The sequence below is a fragment of the Ranitomeya imitator genome, chromosome 2 (assembly GCF_032444005.1).
Source record: "Ranitomeya imitator isolate aRanImi1 chromosome 2, aRanImi1.pri, whole genome shotgun sequence".
Lineage (NCBI taxonomy): Eukaryota > Metazoa > Chordata > Amphibia > Anura > Dendrobatidae > Ranitomeya > Ranitomeya imitator.
The window spans coordinates 298,197,773-298,215,104 of NC_091283.1; the positions used below are offsets into that span (position 1 = coordinate 298,197,773).

At 46.6% G+C, this 17,332-nt stretch overlaps 1 long non-coding RNA gene across 1 annotated transcript; it reads right to left on the reverse strand.

The window, feature by feature from the left end:
* Positions 1 to 12,257: 12,257 nt before the first annotated feature.
* On the reverse strand, positions 12,258 to 16,403 carry LOC138663330 (uncharacterized). Its single transcript, XR_011318160.1, has 2 exons — positions 16,264 to 16,403; positions 12,258 to 13,431 (listed from the first exon to the last, which is right to left on the reverse strand). It is a non-coding gene; the product is annotated as an uncharacterized lncRNA (long non-coding RNA).
* Positions 16,404 to 17,332: the final 929 nt, after the last annotated feature.

Here is a 17,332-nt window from a genome sequence, read left to right on the forward strand (position 1 = left end):
ATCATGTGACCTCTGACTCCTCCCCTCCTGTGACCTCATCACAGGTCCTGTGTGCACAGAGCAGCCGTATATGTGGACTCGGAGTGCGGCTCTGCAGGTCAGTGATGGGCAGTATGACTCTTCTTGCTTCGGCCTCATTATACAGCTGTACAGGGGCCTAGTGGAGGCTTTTTAGCCATTTCTCAGACTGTAGCTCCTGGGAATAGGCCCTCGCTCCAGTCCCTTCACTATAAAGCCTGGGCCTCATTATACGGTTGAGCCTAGAGTGTATGGGCTCCTTCCTGGTTTCCTGACTGCAGCCTATACACTCTAGCCGCCTCAGTACTGAAGATGCTAGAGTGTATGGGCTCCTTCCAGGTATATATTCTTGAAGATAGCAGACTTAAGCAGACTTTATGGGCGGCTGCCTGGCCCTGACTGCAGCCTATACATGACACTAGAATGTATGTGCTCCTTCAAGGTATAAATTATTAAAACCAGTAGAATATATGGGCTCCTGCCAGGTCCTGACTGCAGCCCATACAGTCTAGTCAGCTCACTGGTGAAGACACTAAACTGTACGGGCCCCTGTCAGGTATATATTATTGTAGATACAGACTGTACGGGCTCCTGTCAGGTATATAGTATGGTAGATACAGACTGTATGGGCCCCTGTCAGGTATATATTATTGTAGATATAGACTGTACGGGCTCCTGTCAGGTATATAGTATGGTAGATATAGACTGTACGGGCTCCTGTCAGGTGTATAGTATTGTAGATATAGACTGTACAGGCTCCTGTCAGGTATATATTATTGTAGATACAGACTGTACGGGCTCCTGTCAGGTATATAGTATGGTAGATACAGACTGTATGGGCCCCTGTCAGGTATATATTATTGTAGATACAGACTGTACGGGCTCCTGTCAGGTATATAGTATGGTAGATACAGACTGTATGGGCTCCTGTCAGGTATATATTATTGTAGATATAGACTGTATGGGCTCCTGTCAGGTATATATTATTGTAGATACAGACTGTATGGGCTCCTGTCAGGTATATAGTATGGTAGATACAGACTGTATGGGCCCCTGTCAGGTATATATTATTGTAGATATAGACTGTATGGGCTCCTGTCAGGTATATATTATTGTAGATACAGACTGTACGGGCTCCTGTCAGGTATATAGTATGGTAGATACAGACTGTATGGGCCCCTGTCAGGTATATATTATTGTAGATACAGACTGTACGGGCTCCTGTCAGGTATATAGTATGGTAGATACAGACTGTATGGGCTCCTGTCAGGTATATATTATTGTAGATATAGACTGTATGGGCTCCTGTCAGGTATATATTATTGTAGATACAGACTGTATGGGCTCCTGTCAGGTATATATTATTGTAGATACAGACTGTATGGGCCCCTGTCAGGTATATATTATTGTAGATATAGACTGTATGGGCTCCTGTCAGGTATATATTATTGTAGATACAGACTGTACGGGCTCCTGTCAGGTATATATTATTGTAGATACAGACTGTATGGGCCCCTGTCAGGTATATATTATTGTAGATACAGACTGTATGGGCTCCTGTCAGGTATATATTATTGTAGATACAGACTGTATGGGCCCCTGTCAGGTATATATTATTGTAGATATAGACTGTATGGGCTCCTGTCAGGTATATATTATTGTAGATACAGACTGTACGGGCTCCTGTCAGGTATATAGTATGGTAGATACAGACTGTATGGGCCCCTGTCAGGTATATATTACTGTAGATATAGACTGTATGGGCTCCTGTCAGGTGTATATTATTGTAGATATAGACTGTATGGGCCCCTGTCAGGTATATATTATTGTAGATACAGACTGTACGGGCTCCTGTCAGGTATATATTATTGTAGATACAGACTGTACGGGCTCCTGTCAGGTATATATTATTGTAGATACAGACTGTATGGGCCCCTGTCAGGTATATATTACTGTAGATATAGACTGTACGGGCTCCTGTCAGGTATATATTATTGTAGATATAGACTGTATGGGCTCCTGTCAGGTGTATATTATTGTAGATATAGACTGTATGGGCCCCTGTCAGGTATATATTATTGTAGATATAGACTGTACGGGCTCCTGTCAGGTATATAGTATTGTAGATACAGACTGTACGGGCTCCTGTCAGGTATATATTATTGTAGATATAGACTGTATGGGCTCCTGTCAGGTATATATTATTGTAGATACAGACTGTACGGGCTCCTGTCAGGTATATATTATTGTAGATACAGACTGTACGGGCTCCTGTCAGGTGTATATTATTGTAGATACAGACTGTATGGGCTCCTGTCAGGTATATATTATTGTAGATACAGACTGTACGGGCCCCTGTCAGGTATATATTATTGTAGATACAGACTGTACGGGCTCCTGTCAGGTATATATTATTGTAGATACAGACTGTATGGGCCCCTGTCAGGTATATATTATTGTAGATACAGACTGTACGGGCCCCTGTCAGGTATATATTATTGTAGATACAGACTGTACGGGCTCCTGTCAGGTATATAGTATGGTAGATACAGACTGTATGGGCTCCTGTCAGGTATATATTATTGTAGATATAGACTGTATGGGCTCCTGTCAGGTATATATTATTGTAGATACAGACTGTATGGGCTCCTGTCAGGTATATATTATTGTAGATACAGACTGTATGGGCCCCTGTCAGGTATATATTATTGTAGATATAGACTGTATGGGCTCCTGTCAGGTATATATTATTGTAGATACAGACTGTACGGGCTCCTGTCAGGTATATATTATTGTAGATACAGACTGTATGGGCCCCTGTCAGGTATATATTATTGTAGATACAGACTGTATGGGCTCCTGTCAGGTATATATTATTGTAGATACAGACTGTATGGGCCCCTGTCAGGTATATATTATTGTAGATATAGACTGTATGGGCTCCTGTCAGGTATATATTATTGTAGATACAGACTGTACGGGCTCCTGTCAGGTATATAGTATGGTAGATACAGACTGTATGGGCCCCTGTCAGGTATATATTACTGTAGATATAGACTGTATGGGCTCCTGTCAGGTGTATATTATTGTAGATATAGACTGTATGGGCCCCTGTCAGGTATATATTATTGTAGATACAGACTGTACGGGCTCCTGTCAGGTATATATTATTGTAGATACAGACTGTACGGGCTCCTGTCAGGTATATATTATTGTAGATACAGACTGTATGGGCCCCTGTCAGGTATATATTACTGTAGATATAGACTGTACGGGCTCCTGTCAGGTATATATTATTGTAGATATAGACTGTATGGGCTCCTGTCAGGTGTATATTATTGTAGATATAGACTGTATGGGCCCCTGTCAGGTATATATTATTGTAGATATAGACTGTACGGGCTCCTGTCAGGTATATAGTATTGTAGATACAGACTGTACGGGCTCCTGTCAGGTATATATTATTGTAGATATAGACTGTACGGGCTCCTGTCAGGTATATATTATTGTAGATACAGACTGTATGGGCTCCTGTCAGGTATATATTATTGTAGATACAGACTGTATGGGCCCCTGTCAGGTATATATTATTGTAGATACAGACTGTACGGGCTCCTGTCAGGTATATATTATTGTAGATACAGACTGTATGGGCCCCTGTCAGGTATATATTACTGTAGATATAGACTGTACGGGCTCCTGTCAGGTATATATTATTGTAGATATAGACTGTATGGGCTCCTGTCAGGTGTATATTATTGTAGATATAGACTGTATGGGCCCCTGTCAGGTATATATTATTGTAGATATAGACTGTACGGGCTCCTGTCAGGTATATAGTATTGTAGATACAGACTGTACGGGCTCCTGTCAGGTATATATTATTGTAGATATAGACTGTACGGGCTCCTGTCAGGTATATATTATTGTAGATACAGACTGTATGGGCTCCTGTCAGGTATATATTATTGTAGATAGACTGTACGGGCTCCTGTCAGGTATATATTATTGTAGATACAGACTGTACGGGCTCCTGTCAGGTGTATATTATTGTAGATACAGACTGTATGGGCTCCTGTCAGGTATATATTATTGTAGATACAGACTGTACGGGCTCCTGTCAGGTGTATATTATTGTACATATAGACTGTACGGGCTCCTGTCAGGTATATATTATTGTAGATACAGACTGTACGGGCCCCTGTCAGGTATATATTATTGTAGATACAGACTGTACGGGCTCCTGTCAGGTATATATTATTGTAGATATAGACTGTATGGGCTCCTGTCAGGTATATATTATTGTAGATACAGACTGTACGGGCTCCTGTCAGGTATATATTATTGTAGATACAGACTGTACGGGCTCCTGTCAGGTGTATATTATTGTAGATACAGACTGTATGGGCTCCTGTCAGGTATATATTATTGTAGATACAGACTGTACGGGCTCCTGTCAGGTGTATATTATTGTAGATATAGACTGTACGGGCTCCTGTCAGGTATATAGTATTGTAGATACAGACTGTACGGGCTCCTGTCAGGTATATAGTATTGTAGATATAGACTGTACGGGCTCCTGTCAGGTGTATATTATTGTAGATACAGACTGTATGGGCTCCTGTCAGGTATATATTATTGTAGATATAGACTGTACGGGCTCCTGTCAGGTATATAGTATGGTAGATACAGACTGTATGGGCTCCTGTCAGGTATATATTATTGTAGATACAGACTGTATGGGCTCCTGTCAGGTGTATATTATTGTAGATACAGACTGTACGGGCTCCTGTCAGGTGTATATTATTGTAGATACAGACTGTACGGGCTCCTGTCAGGTATATATTATTGTAGATATAGACTGTACGGGCTCCTGTCAGGTATATATTATTGTAGATATAGACTGTATGGGCTCCTGTCAGGTATATATTATTGTAGATACAGACTGTACGGGCTCCTGTCAGGTATATAGTATTGTAGATATAGACTGTACGGGCTCCTGTCAGGTATATATTATTGTAGATATAGACTGTATGGGCTCCTGTCAGGTATATATTATTGTAGATACAGACTGTACGGGCTCCTGTCAGGTATATATTATTGTAGATACAGACTGTACGGGCTCCTGTCAGGTATATATTATTGTAGATATAGACTGTACGGGCTCCTGTCAGGTATATATTATTGTAGATATAGACTGTATGGGCTCCTGTCAGGTATATATTATTGTAGATATAGACTGTATGGGCTCCTGTCAGGTATATATTATTGTAGATATAGACTGTATGGGCTCCTGTCAGGTATATATTATTGTAGATATAGACTGTATGGGCTCCTGTCAGGTATATATTATTGTAGATACAGACTGTACGGGCTCCTGTCAGGTATATATTATTGTAGATATAGACTGTATGGGCTCCTGTCAGGTATATATTATTGTAGATATAGACTGTATGGACTCCTGTCAGGTATATATTATTGTAGATATAGACTGTATGGGCTCCTGTCAGGTATATATTATTGTAGATACAGACTGTACGGGCTCCTGTCAGGTATATATTATTGTAGATATAGACTGTATGGGCTCCTGTCAGGTATATATTATTGTAGATACAGACTGTACGGGCTCCTGTCAGGTATATATTATTGTAGATACAGACTGTACGGGCTCCTGTCAGGTGTATATTATTGTAGATACAGACTGTACGGGCTCCTGTCAGGTCTATAGTATGGTAGATACAGACTGTACGGGCTCCTGTCAGGTATATATTATTGTAGATATAGACTGTATGGGCTCCTGTCAGGTATATATTATTGTAGATACAGACTGTACGGGCTCCTGTCAGGTGTATATTATTGTAGATACAGACTGTACGGGCTCCTGTCAGGTCTATAGTATGGTAGATACAGACTGTACGGGCTCCTGTCAGGTATATATTATTGTAGATACAGACTGTACGGGCTCCTGTCAGGTATATAGTATTGTACATACAGACTGTACGGGCTCCTGTCAGGTATATATTATTGTAGATACAGACTGTACAGGCTCCTGTCAGGTATATATTATTGTAGATACAGACTGTACAGGCTCCTGTCAGGTATATATTATTGTAGATACAGACTGTACGGGCTCCTGTCAGGTATATATTATTGTAGATACAGACTGTACGGGCTCCTGTCAGGTATATAGTATTGTACATACAGACTGTACGGGCTCCTGTCAGGTATATATTATTGTAGATACAGACTGTACAGGCTCCTGTCAGGTATATATTATTGTAGATACAGACTGTACAGGCTCCTGTCAGGTATATATTATTGTAGATACAGACTGTACGGGCTCCTGTCAGGTATATATTATTGTAGATATAGACTGTATGGGCTCCTGTCAGGTCTATAGTATGGTAGATACAGACTGTACAGGCTCCTGTCAGGTATATATTATTGTAGATACAGACTGTACGGGCTCCTGTCAGGTATATATTATTGTAGATACAGACTGTATGGGCTCCTGTCAGGTATATATTAATGATGTCAGAATGTATGGGCCTCTGTCAGGTATATATTATTGTAGATACAGACTGTACGGGCTCCTGTCAGGTATATAGTATGGTAGATACAGACTGTACGGACTCCTGTCAGGTATATATTAGTGATGATATCAGAATGTATGGGCCCCTGTCAGGTATATATTACTGATGATATCAGAATGTATGGGCCCCTATCAGGTATATATTACTGATGATATCAGAATGTACGGGCCCCTGTCAGGTATATATTAGTGATGATATCAGAATGTACGGGCCCCTGTCAGGTATATATTATTGATGATATCAGAATGTATGGGCTCCTGTCATGTATATATTATTATTGATATCAGAATGTATGGGCTCCTGTCAGGTATATATTAGTGATGATATCAGAATGTATGGGCCCCTGTCAGGTATATATTAGTGATGATATCAGAATGTATGGGCCCCTGTCAGGTATATATTATTATTGATATCAGAATGTATGGGCTCCTGTCATGTATATATTATTATTGATATCAGAATGTATGGGCTCCTGTCAGGTATATATTAGTGATGATATCAGAATGTATGGGCCCCTGTCAGGTATATATTATTGATGATATCAGAATGTATGGGCTCCTGTCATGTATATATTATTATTGATATCAGAATGTATGGGCTCCTGTCAGGTATATATTAGTGATGATATCAGAATGTATGGGCCCCTGTCAGGTATATATTACTGATGATATCAGAATGTATGGGCCCCTGTCAGGTGTATATTAGTGATAATATCAGAATGTACGGGCCCCTGTCAGGTATATATTATTGATGATATCAGAATGTATGGGCTCCTGTCATGTATATATTATTATTGATATCAGAATGTATGGGCTCCTGTCAGGTATATATTAGTGATGATATCAGAATGTACGGGCCCCTGTCAGGTATATATTAGTGATGATATCAGAATGTATGGGCCCCTGTCAGGTATATATTATTGATGATATCAGAATGTATGGGCTCCTGTCATGTATATATTATTATTGATATCAGAATGTATGGGCTCCTGTCAGGTATATATTAGTGATGATATCAGAATGTATGGGCCCCTGTCAGGTATATATTAGTGATGATATCAGAATGTATGGGCTCCTGTCAGGTATATATTATTGATGATATCAGAATGTACGGGCCCCTGTCAGGTGTATATTAGTGATGATATCAGAATGTATGGGCTCCTGTCAAGTATATATTACTGATGATATCAGAATGTATGGGCCCCTGTCAGGTATATATTACTGATATCAGAATGTACGGGCCCCTGTCAGGTGTATATTAGTGATAATATCAGAATGTATGGGCCCCTGTCAGGTATATATTACTGTATAGACTGTACGGGCTCCTGTCAGGTGTATATTAGTGATGATATCAGAATGTATGGGCCCCTGTCAGGTATATATTACTGATAATATCAGAATGTATGGGCCCCTGTCAGGTATATATTACTGATGATATCAGAATGTATGGGCCCCTGTCAGGTATATATGCTGCGATTGTTCTCGTATGCCGATTCGGCATGAAAAAATAATCACAGATGTGATCTGCCCCATAGATTAACACTGGTCCGAGTGCCATGCGATGTTTTCTCACATAGCGCTCGTCCGTATTCTACGCTAGTGTGACCCCGGCCTTAAACTTATGAAGAGACACAGACCACCTGCAGTTCAACCTTCATCAATATTTAAATTACAAGTTTTTCACCATACAAAAAATGCTATTTTTTACCTAGGTTTCTTAAAGGGAACCTGTCACCAGGTTTTCCCCATATATAGTACCACCAGAACCTATATGCCCTTATACACACCCTTCTACAGTGCTGTACCGTACATACCGTATATACTCGAGTATAAGCCGAGATTTTCAGCCCACTTTTTTGGGCTGAAAGTGACCCTCTCGGCTTATACTCAAGTCATTGTCGGCGGGGGAGGGGGAGCGGCGGCTGTCACATACTCGCTGCCGACTCCCGGAGACCATCTGACAGTGAGAAGCTGCCAGGGACCGCGTCAGGAGCAGGTGAGTATGACGGGGGAGGTGAGCATTGCGCGATATTCATCTCTCCCCTTTCCACCGCTGCGGGCCGCTCTGTCCTCTGGCTGTGACTGTTTAGGTCAGAGGGCACGATGACGTAGTTAGTGTGCGTGCCGCCCTCTGCCTGAACAGTCAGTGCAGAGGATGGAAGACAGAGCAGCGCGCAGCAGTGGAAAGTGCCGGGGGCCTGAGCGAAGAGAGGCGAGTATGTGTTTTTTTTTTTATTTTATTCGCAGCAACAGCAAATGGGGCATAATGTGTGGAGCATCTCATGGAGTAAAATCTATGGGGCATCTTATGGGCCATCAACCTTTATGCAGCATTGTATGGTGCAAAAGTTTCTATGAAGCATCTTATGGGGCAATTATTAACATTTGTGCAGCATTATATGGGGCATATTTTAATATGGAGCATCTTATGGGGCCATCATAAACTTTATGGAGCATTTTATGGGGCTCCTCATTCAATATGGATATTCAAAAACACTTAACCTACTGATGTCTCAATTAATTTTACTTTTATTGGTATCTATTTTTATTTTTGACATTTACCAGTAGCTGCTGCATTTTCCACCCTAAGGCTTATACTCGAGTCATTAAGTTTTCCCAGTTTTTTGTGGCAAAATTTGGTAGGGGGGGGTGGTCTATTTCTACTCGAGTATATACGGTATGTCCCTAAGCCAACGTGCATAATGTAAATAACTTCTTATACTCACCTACGGGGCGGTCCGGTGTTATGTTTGGCGCTGGTCTTCATCCGGCACAGTCCTTCCCGTGGATGATGTGTTCTACATCATCCACACAACCTCCCTCATCACGCTTCTGTGCAGGAACACTTCTCTGCCGAGCACAAAGCAAAGTACTGCAACGGGCAGAAAGAAGTGCGATGCACAGGAGCACGATGGAAGACACCGTGTGGATGACATAGGACGCGTCATTGACTCAAAGAAAGAAGGGCGGTGATAGAAGAGGAGAAGGCCCCGGATTAAGACTAGCAAAGCCCATTGTATGGGGCTAGGCAAGTCTTAAGGGCATACAGATAGTGGTTGTGCTTTATAAAATGCTGTATATAAGGGTATACAGGCAGTGGGCCTACTATATATACACAGCATTCTAGAATGCTGTATATAAAGGCATATAGATAGTGGTCGTACTTTATGTGGGGGGGACAGAAACAATGATTGAATACCCTGTAGTAAGTGAACGGCTACAGTGCAAGAAAATAAAGGGTACTTAGTTAACACTTTTTTGGGGGCCTGAGAAAGGAGTCAGAAAAGAGCATCGGGGCGGACGCGCTGCTGTGAATGTCAGTGTCTATATCTAGCACGGCATAATTTTCAGAACCAGCAGAGGGAAAGCTGACAGCTGATGTTAATATTCTGGAAAGGAGCCAATAACCATAAAGGTTCCCAGGCTATTAATATCAGCTCAGAGCTGTTTGCTTAGCCTTTACTGGCTATTTTACAGTGGGACACAAAATATTGACATGGGGTCCCCCTATAAAAGCTGTAGGCTGATATTAATAGTCTGTGAAGAGGCCATGGATATTGGCAGCCCCAGAGGCTAAAAACCATCAGCTCTCAGCCATCCCAGAAATGGCGCATCTTATAGATCTGCCAATTCTGGTACTTAGCCTCGCTCTTCCCACTTGCCTTGTAGCAGTGGGGCTCAGATTTGTGGGGTTGATGTCACCATTTTATTGTCAAGTAACATCAAGCCCACAGGTTAGTAATGGAGAGGCATCTATCAGACACCTCTCCATTAGTAAGCTGGCCTACTGTCACCTTACAATACAAAAGGTGACATTAACCCCTTATTACCCCATATGCCACCGCTACAGGGCAGTGAGAACAGAGGCTGAGTGCCAGAATTGGCGCATCTTACAGATGCACCTTTTCTGGGGTGGCAATAAACATGGTCCCTCTCTAGGCTGTAATATCTGTCACCAGTCACTGGCTTTCCCTCTGTGGCACAGAAAATTGTGTGGGAGCCCACGACAGTTTTTTCAGTGAAAACATTTTTATTAAATACATACAGGTCCCAAATTTTACACACACATACTACTCACCGTATTAGTCACTGACCTACATAAATCTAACCGTTCTGCAATGGTTTACTGTATGTAAACCATGTCTCCTATCCTGCAATGATTTGACAGAAGTCGACAAAGTAACTGTTTGTAAATATTGTAAGCTGTCAGTGTGATTTTACTGTACATTGCACCTGAATTGCAAGCCTTTCAAAGGACACCGTTGCGTATTTCTCGCAAGTCACACTGATGGCCCGTGTGGTATGAGTTTTTCTTGCATAAACAGACTTTCATTGGGGATTCTCGGCTGATATACGGTGCAAATCGCAGCATAGTGCAATTTCACTCGCACATATAATACGGCCGTGAAAACAAAAAAAAAAAAAACATTGGTCCGAGTGCTATGCAATTTTTTTTTTCTCGCATAGCACTCGTCCGTATTCCTCTCTAGTGTGACTCCGGCCTTAAAGGGAAAAATCATTCAAAATTTGAAAATTTCTATTTTTTAAAATTTCTGATATTTTTACAAAATAAAGCAAAACATATTAACCCAAGTTTATCATTAGCCCAAGTTTACCATTATCATACAGTCTAATATGTCAGGAAAAAAAAACAACCTCAAAATCAATGGAATATGTTGAAGCATTCCAGAGTTATTACTACATAAAGTGACACTGGTAAGATTTTAAAAAATTGGCCCCGTCACTGAGGGGTTAAATGCTTGTACAAGTGAACATTGTTTCAAAAGTGGTTTACCTGTCTAAGACTGGTTTCACACCCGCGTTCGGCAGCCTTCTTCCTCCGTTAAGCCCCACCAACTGCTACACCTCTTCTTTCAGCTCCGCCTACGTCTGCATGCATCCCCTATCTTTAACATTGGGTACACAGGCACGTGTCGTTTTGACGATGCGCTGAACTGCGTCGAACGCAACATGTTGCATTTTGTTGCGGTCGGCGCAGCGTTAAAACAACGCATGCAGCGGCATCTGCTTGGCCTGCGTACCCAATGTTAAAGATAGGGTATGCAGGACGCATGCAGATGCAGGACGCATGCAGACGTAGGCGGAACTGAAGGAAGAGGTGCAGCATTGGGCGGGGCTTAACGGAGGAAGAAGGCTGCCATCCGCAGCCCTGCCGAATGCTGGTGTGAAACCAGCCCAAGGCTGTTATTATAGCACCTTACGTCTTGCGTTAGGTTCACATTGCGTTAGTGCAATCCGTTAAGCGCATAGCGCTAGCGGATTGCGCTAACGCAATGTTTCTAGAGGGTCGGCGTTCACCCTCCCCGATAGCGCAGATCCCCGATCTGCGGTAGCGAGGAACAGGCCTCGGACGCTGCAAGCAGCGTCCGAGGTCCGTCACAAAAGAACGGCACATCGCTAGCGCGTGCCGAAAATGGCATGCGCTAGTGATGCGCTTCAGCTAAAAGTAACATTGCTGTCAATGGGTGCGCTAACGGACCCGTTGCACGGCGTTAATTTCGACATTTTCGCCGTGCAACGCATTCCGTTAGCGTTAACCCATTAACGCAATGTGAACCTAGCTTTACACAGATACATCATGGGCTTGTCCTGCCCTACGCATGAAATGAAAGACAAATACAATGTGGAGACTTAATCAGAGCAATGTTTTATTTACATTCAGAACTGGTTTAAGAGGTAAACAATTACCGTTTCTCACAGAAATCTCAGACTTTTACTTATAGAAATACTGGATAAATATCATTTTAACATTAGATATAGAAATATTTCTAATTTTATAAAACTGCCTTTTTTTGCATAGAAAAACTTTATGCCTTTCCTTGTTTCACTTTATGCCTTTGCTTGTTTCATTTTATGCCTTTCTAAAGTATTGTAAAAATGTAATATGCTGTTGGTGCATGCGGGTAGGACTGTCGGTAGGGTATACGGCTCTGAAGCCCCCCCCGGGCCTGCCTCCGGTGTCTGAGGTTTCGGTGTCCCGGGCCAGAGATCATAATAACGGCCTTGAATTGTGAAGGACACGGCAGCCGATCCTGAGAAACATCCAAGGTGGGAATGCCCCATCATGTCGAAGAGAGTCTGCTAGATCCAGGCCTAGCAGACCAGTGCTGGTGGGTTCATGGATGCCAGGAGGGAGCTGGCCTAAAGGAAGGTCTCGTCTTTTCCTGGCGGGTCAGAGAGTTGTCCCGTCGTTTGTTTTTTTTGGACAGAACATTTCCAAAACAACCAAATTTGAACAGATCTCTTGGGAGGCAGACTTTAGTCCTCTGTTGCAGAAGCGAAGTACTCTTAAACTGATAGGCGCAGAGTAGGACGCACTAGAAAGTTGGCGTGCATGATTGTTCAGGGCGCTGGCGGTGTGGACCGGCCACCAGAGAAGGCCTAGACCAAAGTCTGGATATTTTAAGAGCAAGGTCACAGGAGCCTCTGGAAACGTGGAGGCTGCATGAATAGGAAGGTTTCCTCAGGAGACGTCCACATTGCTCAGGGGAAAACTAGGACATATTTGTCCTGTGTTTTGTTTTTTTTTTAAAGTAGCCCCCTTACTGCCTCGTAGGATATACCAGTCCTTAAGATCACAAATCCTTTTACGCAGAGCGATGATGAAGATGGGCATGGAATAACCTGGAAGCAGAGAGGCGAGAGGGTAGGGCGATTCGTGGCATGAACGGTCCTCCGGGGAACCCCAAACACTATTGATGTGTTAGGGCCTTGCCTCGTAGACCACAGATGATATGGTAGTGACAATTCTAGGTGGGAGATTAGAGTGACAATTCCACTGTCGCCCTCAAAAGCCATATCTGGGAAGAAAAAAAAAAAATTAAAAAGAAAAATCGTTAATAAAAAAACCTCCCAAAACCTAAGGCCTAAACTGGGCTGGGCGGTCCAGACCCATGTCTTCCTCCTACTGACATTAAGTTAAAACGGATTAGCTTCGTGCTAGTTGGTGGTGTACCCTCCTCTACAGGAAATACCTAAATTTTTTTTTTTGCATAGCATAAGCAGCATACACCCATTTTTTTTTGTGTACCCCAACATTAGCTCCCCCACATCAACCAGAAGGCCACACAGCATAACCTCGCTCCCCCAGTCAGAAACCCCCACCTCACATTATCCAGCGGACCCCACAGGATAAACCCAAAGCCCACCAGACATTCCCTCCCACAAGCGTAAATCCCCATGACGCCCCCTGCCCCCAACCATAAATCCCATCAGACACCCCCCCCCAATCGGATGCCACCCCAGCTTAACCCCCCAGCATAAACCCCCATCGGACGTCCACCCCTCCTCCAAGCATTACTCCCATCGTACACCACGCCCACCCAATAATAAACCCCCACCGGACGGCCAAACCCCCACAGGACGTGGACCCCCCCATCCAGCACACACCCCCATCAGACGCGGACACCCCACCCAGCACAAACCCCCCATCGGACGTCCACCCCCGACCCAGCCTAAACTCTTATCGGACGTCCACTTCACCCAGCCTAAGCCCTCATCAGCCCCCCAAACCCAACCCATAAGCAGGTCGCCCCCCAATAAAGGGGATCCCTCCGTAAGCGGCAGGTCGCCTCCCCACGTCCCACCACAGGCAGGTCGCCTCCCCACGTCCCACCACAGGCAGGTCGCCTCCCCACGTCCCACCACAGGCAGGTCGCCTCCCCACGTCCCACCACAGGCAGGTCGCCTCCCCACGTCCCACCACAGGCAGGTCGCCTCCCCACGTCCCACCACAGGCAGGTAGCCTCCCCACGTCCCACCACAGGCAGGTCGCCTCCCCACGTCCCACCACAGGCAGGTCGCCTCCCCACGTCCCACCACAGGCAGGTCGCCTCCCCACGTCCCACCACGAGCAGGTCACCACCACATCCCACCACATGGGTCCCCCAATAGCCTGCAGCAGGTCTCCCCCCACATCCCACAAGCAGATAGCCCTCAAATCCCACAACAGGGGTCCCCCCCAATAGACAGGTCACACCCCCCCAAACCGAACCACAAGCATGTCACCCTCAAACCCCACCACAGGTCTCCCCCACTAAAAGGGATCCACCCCGTAAGCAGGTCACCTCCAAACCCCACCACAGGGGTCCCCCCCAACAGCCAGCAGGTGCCCCCCAAAATCCAACTACAGGGGTCCCCCACAATAGTCAGCAGCAGCAGGTGCCCCCCAAAATCCCACCACAATAGCCAGCAGCAGCAGTAGGTGCCCCCCACAACAGTCCACCACAGGGGGTCCCCCACAACAGCCAGCAGCAGTAGGTGCCCCCCCCCCAAATCCCACCACAGGGGTCCCCCACAATAGCCAGCAGCAGGTCCCCCCCAAAATCTCACCACAGGGGTCCCCCACAACAGCCAGCAGCAGGTCCCCCCAAAATCTCACCACAGGGGTCCCCCACAACAGCCAGCAGCAGCGGTGCCCCCCAAAAAGCCCACCACGGGGGTCCCCCACAACAGCCAGCAGCAGCGCCCCCCAAGAGCCCACCACGGGGATCTCCCACAACAGCAGCGGTGTCACCCCCCAAAAAGCCCACCACAGGGGTTCCCCACAGCAGCAGCGGTGCCCCCCAAAAGCCCACCACGGGGGTCCCCCACAGCAGCAGCGGTGCCCCCCCAGAAAGCCCACCACGGGGGTCCCCACAACAGCCAGCAGCAGCGGTGCCCACCCAAAAAGCCCACCACATGGGTCCCCCACAACAGCCAGCAGCAGCGGTGCCCCCCAAAAGCCCACCACAGGGGTCCCCCACAACAGCCAGCAGCAGTGGTGCCCCCCAAAAGCCCACCACGGGGGTTCCCCACAACAGCCAGCAGCAGCGCTGCCCCCCAAAAAGCTCACCATGGGGGTCTCCCACAACAGCCAGCAGCAGCGGTGCCCCCCAAAAAGCCCACCACGGGGGTCCCCCACAGCAGCAGCGGTGCCCCCCCCACAAAGCCCACCACGGGGGTCCCCCACAGCAGCAGCGGTGCCCCCCCCACAAAGCCCACCATGGGGGTCCCCCACAGCAGCAGCGGTGCCCCCCCACAAAGCCCACCACGGGGGTCCCCCACAGCAGCAGCGGTGCCCCCCCACAAAGCCCACCACGGGGGTCCCCCACAGCAGCAGCGGTGCCCCCCAAAAAGCCCACCACGGGGGTCCCCCACAGCAGCAGCGGTGCCCCCCCCACAAAGCCCACCACGGGGGTCCCCCACAGCAGCAGCGGGCCCCCCCACAAAGCCCACCACGGGGGTCCCCCACAGCAGCAGCGGTGCCCCCCCCCACAAAGCCCACAACGGGGGTCCCCCACGGTGGTCCCCCACAGCAGCAGCGGTGCCCGCCCCCACAAAGCCCACAACGGGGGTCCCCCACAGCAGCAGCGGTGCCCCCCCCCCACAAAGCCTACCACAGGGGTCCCCCACAGCAGCAGCGGTGCCCCCCCTTACCACAGGGGTCCCCCACAGCAGCAGCAGTGCCCCCCCCACAAAGCCCACCACAGGGGTCCCCCACAGCAGCAGCGGTGCCCCCCCCCACAAAGCCCACCACAGGGGTCCCCCACAGCAGCAGCGGTGCCCCCCACACAGACAAGCAGGTCGCCCACCACAGAGCCTCCCCCAATAGCGAGCAGCAAGTAGCATTTTTTCACCCTGAAACCACTAACCTCCATGTGCCATGGCGTCCACAAGCTATAATCATGCTGCTTTGCCGCCTTCATGATGTGACTGAAAACACGCCCCCTCCCGATAGGACACGCCCCCGGAAATGACGTCACACCTGGAAGGAGCCCATACACTCTAGCATTTACCCTCATTATACAGCTGTACAGGCGTCTAGTGGAAGCTTTTTAGCCATTTCTCAGACTGTAGCTCCTGGGAACAGGCCCTCGCTCCAGTCCCTTCACTATAAAGCCTGGGCCTCATTATACAGCTGTACAGGGGCCTAGTGGAGGCTTTTTAGCCATTTCTCAGACTGTAGCTCCTGGGAACAGGCCCTCGCTCCTGTCCCTTCACTATAAAGCCAGGGCCTCATTATACAGCTGTACAGGGGCATAGTGGAGGCTTTTTAGCCATTTCTCAGACTGTAGCTCCTGGGAACAGGCCCTCGCTCCAGTCCCTTCACTATAAAGCCTGGGTCTCATTATACAGCTGTACAGGGGCCTAGTGGAGGCTTTTTAGCCATTTCTCAGACTGTAGCTCCTGGGAACAGGCCCTCGCTCCAGTCCCTTCACTATAAAGCCTGGGCCTCATTATACAGCTGTACAGGTGCCTAGTGGAGGCTTTTTAGCCATTTCTCAGACTGTAGCTCCTGAGAACAGGCCCTCGCTCCAGTCCCTTCATTATAAAGCCTGGGCCTCATTATACAGCTGTACAGGGGCCTAGTGAAGGCTTTTTAGCCATTTCTCAGACTGTAGCTCCTGGGAACAGGCCATCACTCCAGTCCCTTCACTATAAAGCCTGGGTCTCATTATACAGCTGTACAGGGGCCTAGTGGAGGCTTTTTAGCCATTTCTCAGACTGTAGCTCCTAGGAACAGGCCCTCGCTCCAGTCCCTTCACTATAAAGCCTGGGCCTCATTATACAGCTGTACAGGGGCCTAGTGGAGGCTTTTTAGCCATTTCTCAGACTGTAGCTCCTGGGAACAGGCCCTCGCTCCAGTCCCTTCACTATAAAGCCTGGGCCTCATTATACAGCTGTACAGGGGCCTAGTGGAGGCTTTTTAGCCATTTCTCA